The sequence below is a fragment of the Hyla sarda genome, chromosome 3 (assembly GCF_029499605.1).
Source record: "Hyla sarda isolate aHylSar1 chromosome 3, aHylSar1.hap1, whole genome shotgun sequence".
NCBI lineage: Eukaryota > Metazoa > Chordata > Amphibia > Anura > Hylidae > Hyla > Hyla sarda.
In genome coordinates, this window is record NC_079191.1 from 192,870,935 (window position 1) to 192,885,218 (window position 14,284).

Genomic DNA, 14,284 nt, shown 5'->3' on the forward strand with positions numbered 1-14,284 from the left:
GCCTGTGTGTACAGGGCACTTATCCTTCACCACTGCCTGTGTGTGCGCTATAAAAGGGGAAAGGACACTTATCCTTCACCACTGCCTGTGTGTGCGCTATAAAAGGGGAAAGGACACTTATCCTTTACAACTGCCTGTGTGTACAGGGCACTTATCCTTCACCACTGCCTGTGTGTGCGCTATAAGGGGGGAAAGGACACTTATCCTTCACCACTGCCTGTGTGTGCGCTATAAAAGGGGAAAGGACACTTATCCTTCACCACTGCCTGTGTGTGCGCTATAAAAGGGGAAAGGACACTTATCTTTCACCACTGCCTGTGTGTGCGCTATAAAAGGGGAAAGGACACTTATCCTTCACCACTGCCTGTGTGTGCCTAAATGGGAAAAGGACACTTATCCTTCACCACTGCCTGTGTGTGCGCTATAAAAGGGGAAAGGACACTTATCCTTCACAACTGCCTGTGTGTACAGGGCACTTATCCTTCACCACTGCCTGTGTGTGCCTAAAAGGGAAAAGGACACTTATCCTTCACCACTGCCTGTGTGTGCGCTATAAAAGGGGAAAGGACACTTATCATTCACCACTGCCTGTGTGTACAGGGCACTTATCCTTCACCACTGCCTGTGTGTGCGCTATAAAAGGGGAAAGGACACTTATCATTCACCACTGCCTGTGTGTACAGGGCACTTATCCTTCACCACTGCCTGTGTGTGCGCTATAAAAGGGGAAAGGACACTTATCATTCACCACTGCCTGTGTGTGCGCTATAAAAGGGGAAAGGACACTTATCCTCCACCACTGCCTGTGTGTGCGCTATAAGGGGGAAAAGGACACTTATCCTTCACCACTGCCTGTGTGTGCTATAAGGGGGGGAAAGGACACTTATCCTTCACCACTGCCTGTGTGTGTGCTATAAGGGGGGAAAGGACACTTATCCTTTACCACTGTCTGCGTGTGTTATAAGGGGGAAAGGACACTTATCCTTGACCACTGCCTGTGTGTGCGCTATATGGGGGGAAAGGACACTTATCCTTGACCACTGCCTGTGTGTGCGCTATATGGGGGGAAAGGACATTTATCCTTGACCACTGCCTGTGTGTGCAATAAGAGGGGAAAGGACACTTATCCTTCACCACTGCCAATGTGTGCACTATAAGGGCGGAAAGGACACTTATCCTTCACCACTGCCTGTGTGTACGCTATAAGGGGGGAAAGGACACTTATCCTTCACCACTGCCTGTGTGTGTGCTATAAGGGGGGGAAAGGACACTTATCATTCACCACTGCCTGTGTGTGCGCTATAAGGGGGCAAAGGACACTTATCCTTCACCACTGCCTGTGTCTGCGCTATAAGGGGGCAAAGGACACTTATCCTTCACCACTGCCTGTGTGTGCTATAAGGGGGGAAAGACACTTATCCTTCACCAATGCCAATGTGTTTGCTGAAAGGGGGGAAAGGACACTTATTCTTCACCACTGCCTGTGTGTACAGGGCACTTATCCTTCACCACTGCCTGTGTGTGCGCTATAAAAGGGGAAAGGACACTTATCCTTCACCACTGCCAATGTGTGCGCTATAAAAGGGGAAAGGACACTTATCATTCACCACTGCCTGTGTGTACAGGGCACTTATCCTCCACCACTGCCTGTGTGTGCGCTATAAGGGGGGAAAGGACACTTATCCTTCACCACTGCCTGTATGTGCTATAAGGGGGGGAAAGGACACTTATCCTTCACCACTGCCTGTGTGTGTGCTATAAGGGGGGAAAGGACACTTATCCTTCACCACTGCCTGCGTGTGTTATAAGGGGGAAAGGACACTTATCCTTGACCACTTCCTGTGTGTGCGCTATATGGGGGGAAAGGACACTTATCCTTGACCACTGCCTGTGTGTGCGCTATATGGGGGGAAAGGACATTTATCCTTGACCACTGCCTGTGTGTGCAATAAGAGGGGAAAGGACACTTATCCTTCACCACTGCCAATGTGTGCACTATAAGGGCGGAAAGGACACTTATCCTTCACCACTGCCTGTGTGTGCTATGAGGGGGGAAAGGACACTTATCCTTCACCACTGACAATGTGTGCACTATAAGGGCGGAAAGGACACTTATCCTTCACCACTGCCTGTGTGTGCTATAAGGGGGGGAAAGGACACTTATCCTTGACCACTGCCTGCGTGTGTTATAAGGGGGAAAGGACACTTATCCTTCACCACTGCCTGCGTGTGTTATAAGGGGGAAAGGACACTTATCCTTGACCACTGCCTGTGTGTGCGCTATATGGGGGGAAAGGACACTTATCCTTGACCACTGCCTGTGTGTGCGCTATATGGGGGGAAAGGACATTTATCCTTGACCACTGCCTGTGTGTGCAATAAGAGGGGAAAGGACACTTATCCTTGACCACTGCCAATGTGTGCACTATAAGGGCGGAAAGGACACTTATCCTTCACCACTGCCAATGTGTGCACTATAAGGGCGGAAAGGACACTTATCCTTCACCACTGCCAATGTGTGCACTATAAGGGTGGAAAGGACACTTATCCTACACCACTGCCTGTGTGTGCTATAAGGGGGCAAAGGACACTTATCCTTCACCACTGCCTGTGTGTGTGCTATAAGGGGGGAAAGGACACTTATCCTTCACCACTGCCTGCGTGTGTTATAAGGGGGAAAGGACACTTATCCTTGACCACTGCCTGTGTGTGCGCTATATGGGGGAAAGGACACTTATCCTTGACCACTGCCTGTGTGTGCGCTATATGGGGGGAAAGGACATTTATCCTTGACCACTGCCAATGTGTGCACTATAAGGGCGGAAAGGACACTTATCCTTCACCACTGCCTGTGTGTGCTATAAGGGGGGAAAGGACACTTATCCTTCACCACTGCCTGTGTGTGTGCTATAAGAGGGGGAAAGGACACTTCTCATTCACCACTGCCTGTGTGTGCGCTATAAGGGGGGAAAAGACACTTATCCTTCACCACTGCCTGTGTGTGCGCTATAAGAGAAGGGGAAAGGACACTTATCCTTCACCACTGCCTGTGTGTGCTATAAGGGGGCAAAGGACACTTATCCTTCACCACTGCCTGTGTGTGCTATAAGGGGGGAAAGACACTTATCCTTCACCAATGCCAATGTGTTAGCTGAAAGGGGGGGAAAGACAGTTATCTTACACCACTGCCTGTGTGTGCGCTATAAGGTGGGAAAGGACACTTATCCTTCACCACTCCCTGTGTGTGTGCTATAAGAGAAGGGGAAAGGACACTTATCCTTCACCACTGCCTGTGTGTGCGCTATAAGAGAAGGGGAAAGGACAATTAACCTTCACCACTGCCTGTGTGTGCTATAAGGGGGGAAAGGACACTTATCCTTGACCCCTGCCTGCGTGTGTTATAAGGGGGAAAGGACACTTATCCTTGACCACTGCCTGTGTGTGCGCTATAAGAGAAGGGGAAAAGACACTTATCCTACATCACTGCCTGTGTGTGCGCTATAAGGGGGGAAAGGACACTTATCCTTCACCACTGCCTGTGTGTGTGCTATAAGAGAAGGGAAAAGGACACTTATCCTTAACCACTGCCTGTGTGTGCGCTATAAGAGAAGGGGAAAGGACACTTATCCTTCACCACTGCCAATGTGTGCGCTATAAGGGGGGAAAGAACACTTATCCTTCACCACTGCCAATGTGTGCACTATAAGGGGGGAAAGGACACTTATCCTTCACCACTGCCTGTGTGTGCGCTATAAGGGGGGAAAGGACACTTATCCTTCACCACTGCCAATGTGTGCGCTATAAGGGGGGAAAGGACACTTATCCTTCACCACTGCCTGTGTGTGCGCTATAAGGGGGGAAAGGACACTTATCCTTCACCACTGCCAATGTGTGCGCTATAAGGGGGGAAAGGACACTTATCCTTCACCACTGCCTGTGTGTGCGCTATAAGGGGGGAAAGGACACTTATCCTTCACCACTGCCTGTGTGTGCGCTATAAGGGGGGAAAGGACACTTATCCTTCACCACTGCCAATGTGTGCGCTATAAGGGGGGAAAGGGCGCTTATACTTCACCACTGCCAATGTGTGGGCTATAAGGGGGGAAAGGACACTTATCCTTCACCACTGCCTGTGTGTGCGCTATAAGAGGGGAAAGGGCGCTTATACTTCACCACTGCCTGTGTGTGCTGTAAGGGGGAAAGGACACTTATCCTTCACCACTGCCTGTGTGTGCGCTATAAGAGAAGGGGAAAGGACACTTATCCTTCACCACTGCCAATGTGTGTGCTGTAAGGGGGAAAGGACACTTATCCTTCACCACTGCCTGTGTGTGCGCTATAAGAGAAGGGGAAAGGACACTTATCCTTCACCACTGCCTGTGTGTGCTATAAGGGGGCAAAGGACACTTATCCTTCACCACTGCCTGTGTGTGTGCTATAAGGGGGGAAAGGACACTTATCCTTCACCACTGCCAATGTGTGCGCTATAAGGAGGGGAAAGGGCGCTTATACTTCACCACTGCCAATGTGTGCGCTATAAGGGGGGAAAGGGCACTTATCCTTCACCACTGCCTGTGTGTGCGCTATAAGGGGGGAAAGGACACTTATCCTTCACCACTGCCAATGTGTGCGCTATAAGGGGGGATAGGACACTTATCCTTCACCACTGCCTGTGTGTGCGCTATAAGAGAAGGGGAAAGGACACTTATCCTTCACCACTGCCAATGTGTGTGCTGTAAGGGGGAAAGGACACTTATCCTTCACCACTGCCTGTGTGTGCGCTATAAGAGAAGGGGAAAGGACACTTATCCTACACCACTGCCTGTGTGTGCTATAAGGGGGCAAAGGACACTTATCCTTCACCACTGCCTGTGTGTGTGCTATAAGGGGGGAAAGGACACTTATCCTTGACCCCTGCCTGCGTGTGTTATAAGGGGGAAAGGACACTTATCCTTCACCACTGCCAATGTGTGCGCTATAAGGGGGGAAAGGGCGCTTATACTTCACCACTGCCAATGTGTGCGCTATAAGGGGGGAAAGGGCACTTATCCTTCACCACTGCCTGTGTGTGCGCTATAAGGGGGGAAAGGACACTTATCCTTCACCACTGCCAATGTGTGCGCTATAAGGGGGAAAGGACACTTATCCTTCACCACTGGCTGTGTATGCGCTATAAGGGGAGAAAGGGCGCTTATACTTCACCACTGCCTGTGTGTGCGCTATAAGGGGGGAAAGGACACTTATCCTTCACCACTGCCTGTGTGTGCGCTATAAGAGAAGGGGAAAGGACACTTATCCTTCACCACTGCCAATGTGTGCGCTATAAGGGGGGAAAGGACACTTATCCTTCACCACTGCCAATGTGTGCACTATAAGGGGGGAAAGGACACTTATCCTTCACCACTGCCTGTGTGTGCGCTATAAGGGGGGAAAGGACACTTATCCTTCACCACTGCCAATGTGTGCGCTATAAGGGGGGAAAGGGCGCTTATACTTCACCACTGCCAATGTGTGCGCTATAAGGGGGGAAAGGGCGCTTATACTTCACCACTGCCTGTGTGTGCGCTATAAGGGGGGAAAGGACACTTATCCTTCACCACTGCCAATGTGTGCGCTATAAGGGGGGAAAGGACACTTATCCTTCACCACTGCCAATGTGTGCACTATAAGGGGGGAAAGGACACTTATCCTTCACCACTGCCTGTGTGTGCGCTATAAGGGGAGAAAGGGCGCTTATACTTCAAAAACTGCCAATGTGTGCTATAAGGGGGGAAAGGGCACTTATCCTTCACCACTGCCTGTGTGTGCGCTATAAGGGGGGAAAGGACACTTATCCTTCACCACTGCCAATGTGTGCGCTATAAGGGGGAAAAGGACACTTATCCTTCACCACTGCCAATGTGTGCGCTATAAGGGGGGAAAGGACACTTATCCTTCACCACTGCCTGTGTGTGCGTTATAAGGGGGGGAAGGGCGCTTATACTTCACCACTGCCTGTGTGCGCGCTATAAGGGGGGAAAGGACACTTATCCTTCACCACTGCCAATGTGTGTGCTATAAGGGGGGAAAGGGCGCTTATACTTCACCACTGCCTGTGTGCGCTTTAAGAGGAATATTTACACCCCACTAATCATATCCCAGTAATACATACAAGTATACACCACTTATGGTATTACAGCTATGTATACAAGTATGACACACACATTCCATAGCGTTGTATAATTGTAAACAATTCTATTCAGAAATATTTTAAGTTTATTCTGCTTCCAGGAAAGCTGGGTCACAACCAACATTTCCTAAGATTTCTCAGCAGAATTTGTGGAGGATGGTGGTTGCCTCTGAGTATTTCCAGATATGATTAGAAATAGCTGAATAAAAAGTTTAAAAAACACTGACTGAAGAGATACATTGTATCTTTTATTAACAGTAACACAATAGGACATGTCAGATTTGTTTCCATATACTGTAGTCTGTCAGCCTCACCCTAGGAAATAATGGGAAGTGAAGCTATGGAAAATACTTCCCTCATCCACATAGCCATCCTCCACAACACAGAGGGGAACTCCATGCCAAGCATCACAGGTGCACTGCCAGGGGGCAGGACCACTGCCACACATGACAAGATAAGTGCCTCATATATTATTAATAGCACATGGCTACATTCACTACCCTGCAGCCTGGCTAAGGAGATACAGTACAAATCCTAGTCGCCAGAAGAAAAGCCACACACCAGGTTTTCTGATATCACCAAGTCACAACTAAGAATCATAGGGGAGATTTAACAAAACCTGCTGATCAGTTGCCTATAGCAAACAATATAAATAAATAATACATAATTTAAAAAAAGCCTCTGAAAAATAAAAGAAACAATCTGATTGGTTGTTAAGGGCAACTGCACAAGCGAGGATTTGACAACAATCATCCAGACACTAAAGTAACGCTAAACCCGGGGGGGACCATAAAATCATTAAAAAAGGGTTGATCCACCCTAAGCATGTAAGGTAAGTAAACCACTAAAGACATAGGTCAGGAGCAGCATGAAACCACTGACAGGCTTCCTTTTAAAGGGGTACTCGCGTGGAAAACTTTTTTTTTATTTTATTTTTTTTTTAATCAACTGGTGCCAAAAAGTTAAACAGATTTGTAAATTATTTCTATTAAAAAATCTTAATCCTTCCAGTACTTATTAGCTGCTGAATACTACAGAGGAAATTATTTTCTTTTTTGGAACACAGAGCTCTCTGCTGACATCATGACCACAGTGCTCTCTGCTGACATCTCTGTCCATTTTAAGAACTGTCCAGGGTAGGAGAAAATCCCCATAGAAAACATATGTTGTTCTGGACAGTTCCTAAAATGGACAGAGATGTCAGCAGAGAGCACTGTGGTCATGATGTCAGCAGAGAGCACTGTGTTCCAAAAAGAAAATAATTTTCTCTGTAGTATTCAGCAGCTAATAAGTACTGGAAGGATTAAGATTTTTTAATAGAAGTAATTTACAAATCTGTTTAACTTTCTGGCACCAGTTGATTAAAAAAAAAAAGTTTTCCACTGGAGTACCCCTTTAATACAATTCTTCCCACCCTCAAACATTAGTTATAGGTGAACGCAGCTCTAGCTTGGATAGAAGACACGTACGAGCTGGAAGGCTGAATATGTGTACTGCTCTAAATATCATGGCTGCAGTACTCAGGGCCATGAACATTTTATTTCGATGAGAGCTTAAAAAACCTGCCTTAACGCTTCATAAACATTTTTATGGACATTTATCAACGGGTTTAGTCAGGTTTTCTTTACTATAATTGTCGCAAAATTGTCGCAACTGCGACTACACGATTTTTCGTGCGACATTTTGACTGGAAAGCGAGAAAAGCAAGTTTTCCTAAAATTTACTATGTAGTAATAATTTTAAAATGGACTACGGGTAGTCAGGTATTTATTATCTGCGACAGTCGCAACTGCGCAAAAAAAAGTCGCAACAGCGTTAAAAATTGACTAAATTTACTCCAGCTCAAACATGGAGCAGAAAAAGCTACTACCAAAGTAAAAAAGGAAAAATTGCTTACGTGAAAGAAAATTATCAACAGGCTGAAACCAGTTGATAAATACGTCGCACATAAGCAAAAAAAAAGTAAGGAAAAAATTACTAAAAAAAAGAATATATAAGCAAACATTGATAAATGTCCCTCTTTATGAGTAGAAATCCTTCACTAGTTAAAGCAGATCTCCAGTCTTCTGCACCGAAGAGCCATTTTGCTCTCTTTTTCTTAGAATATTATTCAACATAAAAATGTTAAAAAAAATGGCAGGTGTCTTACACACAGCAGTTCCCTGCAAAATGCCTCTAGTAAAGGTGGCAGTAGAATCTGGGGGAAGGTTTTAGACAACTACCTCCATCTATGTGCAACTAGGGAAATGGTCATCTGGAGTCAGAGGAATCCTTTTTTTGGTAAAGGAGACAAAACTATGGAAAATACCTTAACTGGTAAACCCTGCATTGTTTCTGGATACAACTGTAGGTACACTGTACTAACTGGACCTTTATATTTTATATGTTTTTACTCTAACTGGGACCTGGTCAGTCCAAAATGTGAGTTTATATAGGGGTGTGATTAGAAGCTTCATATTGATTCACACCCCTCACCCCCTATTCCTAGCAGTCTTACCCAATTTTGCTAAGTTCCCAGCCATCTGACTATTTAGTGAAAAGTGGTCAACCAAATAGTAGAATCCTCATATCTCAGAAACAGGATGTATAAGTGTATAAGGGTATGTTCACACGGGCGGATTACCTGCAGCGGATTTTACTACCATTGACTTCAACGGGTTAACAGAAAATCCGCAATAGAGGCAGATTTGCTGATTTTCCTTCTGACCCAGTGAAGTCAATGGTAGCAAAAGCCATTGCAGATTTTCCGCAGCAGATACGCTGTGGAAATTCTGCAGGTAATCTGCCTGTGTGAACATACCCTTAGACACAGCTGGAATTAGGGTACCTGAGGCTATGAAATTACATAAAAATAAAAGTTATTTTTTGGGTCAGACCACAGATTCCTTAAAAAGAACACTGGTAGAGAATTGTTAGCTGTGGCCCAAGAACAGACTAAAAGGGCCCCTTGATTCATGTATTTTCATTGTGTCCTGTCTTAACGCATTCCTGATCCAAAGTGTGGTGTTTTTCCCACAGAGTTACGGATTATCCTATTTCTAGATCCCACTTGTCCCGTAAACGGTCAGCGGAAAGACTCATCAGAGTGGTGAGAGCCCACATACCGGCCATCTGGAAATAGAAAGGCACTCACCAAACATGGCATTACTGGATAGAATTTCAGGATTCTCCTCAGTATTGTTCTCATCAGTAGGGGGATTGGATACAGGGTAGGTGCTATTGGCCTTTCCTATACTTGCTACCCTGTAAGTGTACACATTTCCTTCACCTCTCTTTCTCTTCTTTGTCTTCTTTCATCTTCCTCCATGTCCCCCATCTCCCATCCCACTCTTGGGGAGTCTTTTTATTTATTGATGTTACTTTCCCTTTTAGACCATGTTCACATGATGGAATTTCCGTGACCGGTGGAAAAATTCAGCTCAGAAATTCTGTTGTTGCAGCAGAATTCCATTGCTTTCAATAGGATCCTGCTGTACTGTGCACATGACGGAAATTCTCAGAAGATGTATTCCGATGCTGGCCTCCGATCTGAAATGCATTGCCGTCTATGGAGGCGACGCATTTCTGAGCAGTCCTAGCACTGCAATATTTTGCCTGTGCCCGATATTAGCAGAATGCCTACCTGTTTTCCGCAAATATTTTGCCATGTGACATATCCTAAGGGTTGTCCCTTTATTGTGTTAAAAAAGAAGTACCATGCAGAAAAATGTATCCTCCATCAAATGATAGGGAAAAAGTTTTAGATCGCGGGGGTCCGACTGCTGGGAGCCACAGCAATCTCCTGCGGGACCTCCCCAGGAATGGAGCGTGTCAACCCCTGCATTTAACTGTGGCAAACATGCCACCTCTGTGTATCTCTATGGGCGAGCCAGAGAAAGCCAAACTCTGTATCCCTGGCTCTTCCATAAAGATATATGGAGGGGGTGTGTCGGCCACACCTTCATGCAAGGGTCAACACGCCCCATTCCCGGGAGAGCTGGGGTCCTGCACGAGGAAACACGGGGGGTCCCAGAGGTTGGACTCCCTGCAATCTAAAACTTATCTCCTATCCTTTGGATAGAGGGTAAGGTGTCCTGCTTGATATCTTGGTGTCTGGTATTGTGCCAAGGGACTGGCGCAAGGCGAATGTGGTGCCAATCTTCAAAAAGGGCTCTAGGTCTTCCCCAGGAAACTATAGACCGGTAAGTTTAACGTGCATTGTGGGTAAATTGTTTGAAGGACTTATAAGGGATTACATACAGGAATACATAGGGGATAATAGTATTATAAGTGATAGCCAGCATGGGTTTACTAAGGATAGAAGTTGTCAAACCAATCTAATTTGCTTTTATGAAGAGGTGAGTAGAAGCCTTGACAGAGGAATGGCTGTGGATATAGTGTTTCTGGATTTTGCCAAAGCGTTTGATACTGTCCCTCATAGACGTCTGACAGGTAAGTTAAGGTCTTTGGGTTTGGAAACTTTAGTTTGTAACTGGATTGAACACTGGCTCATGGATCGTACCCAGAGAGTGGTGGTCAATGATTCGTACTCTGATTGGTCCCCGGTAATTAGTGGTGTACCCCAAGGTTCAGTACTGGGCCCGCTGTTGTTTAATTTATTTATCAATGATATAGAGGATGGTATTAACAGCTCTGTTTCTATCTTTGCAGATGACACCAAGCTTTGTAGCATGGTACAGTCTATAGAGGATGTGTATGGGTTACAAGATGACTTGGATAGACTAAGTGTCTGGGCATCCACTTGGCAAATGAGGTTCAATGTGGATAAATGTAAAGTTATGCATCTGGGTACTAATAACATGCATGCGTCGTATGTCTTAGGGGGGATTAAACTGGCAGAGTCACTGGTAGAGAAGGATCTGGGTGTACTTGTAGATCACAGACTACAGAATAGCATGCAATGTCAGGCTGCTGCTTCCAAAGCCGGCAGGATATTGTCATGTATCAAAAGAGGCATGGACTCAAGGGACAGGGACATAATACTCCCCCTTTATAAAGCATTGGTACGGCCTCACCTGGAATATGCTGTTCAGTTTTGGGCACCTGTCCATAAAAGGGACACTGCGGAGTTGGAAAGGGTGCAGAGACGCGCGACTAAACTAATATGGGGCATGGAACATCTTAGCTATGAGGAGCGATTAAAGGAGTTACAATTGTTTAGTCTTGAGAAGAGACGTTTAAGGGGGATATGATAAACGTATATATAAGTATATTAATGGCCCATACAAAAAATATGGAGAAAAACTGTTCCAGGTTAAACCCCCCCCAAAGGACGAGGGGGCACTCCCTCCGTCTGGAGAAGAAAAAGTTTAGTCTCAAGGGGCGACACGCCTTCTTTACCGTGAGGACTGTGAATTTATGGAACGGTCTACCTCAGGAACTGGTCACAGCAGGAACAATTAACAGCTTTAAAACAGGATTAGATACATTTATGGAACAAAATAACATTAATGCTTATGAAGAAATATAAAATCCCATCCCTTCCCCAATATCGCGCCACACCCCTACTCCTTAATTCCCTGGTTGAACTTGATGGACATATGTCTTTTTTCGACCATACTAACTATGTAACTATGTAACTATGATAGTTCTTTTTTAATTATGTAAGTTACCTTCCTGCAGGATTTTGACCTTTCAGGTTTCTATTTTTTAGGGCTGTTTGGGTTTCTCCAATTTTCGATTATCTCATGTCTTCATTATTACATTTGGTAGTTATGATGTGGGCCTTTCTGGGCCCCTTTGGCTTTTAGCTTTGAGAGCTACAGCAAACAAAACAATGTTAATGACGATGCTATAGAAGACTGTGGGTAATTTGAATGTTATTCTTGTATAATCCCTTAAACCCAATAAAAAAATAACTTGCTGTAATTTGCTAACAACAGGTAATGTACAGTGTGCAGGAAATTAGACATCTAGTGGTCAAGACTTTAATCTCGGAATCTGTCAGCTGCAATTCATGTTCCAAACTGCTGACACTGTTAGATAACTGTTAGGACAAGGAGACACATGATACCTATTTTATATCTCTTTTTGTGCTTTCATAAGGTAGAAAAAAAGCTTTTATTCTTGGATGCCAGGTGTCAAAGAGCCATTCCCAAGCTTCTGAAGTGCTGCCGGCTGGAACACCTCCATGTCCCCCACCTATCTCTGTCCTTGATTGACAGATAGTCAGGGCTCAGCTTCCAGCTCTAAGTCATGTTTCCCAAACTCATTCTTGTGCTGCTCATATACATTTTGCTTAGGTGTGAGATTTGGAAACAGAGCTCAGCTTCCAGCTGACTGTCAATCGAACAAGGATAGGAAAGGGTGCTAGGAGGCATCCTAGTCCTTTTTTTTTTTATTTTTTATCTCTGAATAAATTTAAAATGAAAAAACCTTCTAATAGTTCTTAAACTGGCCAAACATATAATAACTTTCATAAAAAGCATTTGACTCTTTCAAGTATTCTCAATGGTGAGTGGGAAAGGCACTGCTAGAAACCTCCATATACTCCAGACATATGGGAGCATCCCCGAGAACAAAAGGATTAGGCAATGGAAAACCAACCTCTGCCATCAAGAGAAAGTCAGGAGGCCACTATACACTTTAGATGGTTGGTCAGTCCACCCAAAATGTACGTATGATGTATGTGTATAGCCAGCTTTACTGCAAACTTCCTATTGTTTGTTTCTGTGCCCTTGAAAAAAAGGGACATCCCTTTTAGGGCAAAGACGTGTCAGGTGTGGCTAAAATTTTGCTGCACGATTCTGGTGTAAAGTCAGCCAACTGAGGATTTCTTCACACATTAGTTTTTGCCCAGAAAAAAAGCCTAATGAACTGCAAACACAAACATTTACATAAGTATTTTTTTTTCCCAGGAGTAAAACAAACCGATGAATGTCTGTCTATGGGAGGAAAAACAAAAAATGCCATAGCTACACCATGCTGTGTTTTGGGAAAACTGCCACTGACCTAAAAAACTATTGAGAAAATAGAAGATCTGGTGGCTACATGTGGCAGAAATGTGACAGCCAATCACGGTACAGCTGTTCACTCCCTATAATTGGCCTGTCTATATGGTTATAGTAGATTTCTTTATCACATCCAACCAGGTATAAAGTTTACTGTACACTTAATTTCTGATCATAAATCTCGGTTTTCATTCATATTTGCATATACACTGCTCAAAAAAATAAAGGGAACACCTAAAACAACACAATGTAACTCCAAGTCAATCACACTTCTGTGAAATCACACTGTCCACTCAGGAAGCAACACTGATTGACAATCAATTTCACATGCTGGTGTGCAAATGGAACAGACAACAGGTGGAAATTATATGCAATTAGCAAGACACCCCCAATAAAAGGAGTGGTTCTGCAAGTGGTGACCACAGACCACTTCTCAGTTCCCGTGCTTCCTGGCTAATGTTTTGGTCACTTTTGAATGCTGGCGGTGCTTTCACTCTAGTGGTAGCATGAGACAGAGTCTACAATCCACAAAGTGGCTCAGGTAGTGCAGCTCATCCAGGATGGCACATCAATGTGAGCTGTGGCAAGAAGGTTTGCTGTGTCTGTCAGCGTAGTGTCCAGAGCATGGAGGCGCTACCAGGAGATAGTCCAGCACATCAGAAGACGTGGAGGAGGCCGTAGGAGGGCAACAACCCAGCAGCAGGACCGCTACCTCTGACTTTTTGCAAGGAGGAGCACTGCCAGAGCCCTGCAAAATGACCTCCAGCAGGCCATAAATGTGCATGTGTCCACTCAAACGGTCAGAAACAGACTCCATGAGGGTGGTATGAGGGCCCGATGTCCACAGGTGGGGGTTGTGCTTACAGCCCAACACCGTACAGGACATTTGGCATTTGCCAGAGAACACCAAGATTGGAAAATTCACCACTGGTGCCCTGTGCTCTTCACAGATGAAAGCAGGTTCACACTGAGCACATGTGACAGACATGACAGAGTCTGTAGATGCCGTGGAGAACGTTGCATGCAACTTCCTCCAGCATGACCAGTTTGGCGGTGGGTCAGTAATGGTGTGGGGTGGCATTTCTTTGGGGGGCTGCACAGCCCTCCATATGCTTGCCAGAGGTAGCCTGACTGCCATTAGGTACCGAGATGAGATCCTCAGACC

General features: G+C 45.4%; 1 protein-coding gene across 19 annotated transcripts in view; it reads right to left on the bottom strand.

The window, feature by feature from the left end:
* The window catches only part of DST (dystonin), a 613,928-nt gene that overhangs the window by 498,173 nt on the left and 101,471 nt on the right, over window positions 1–14,284 (bottom strand). The window lies entirely within an intron of this gene.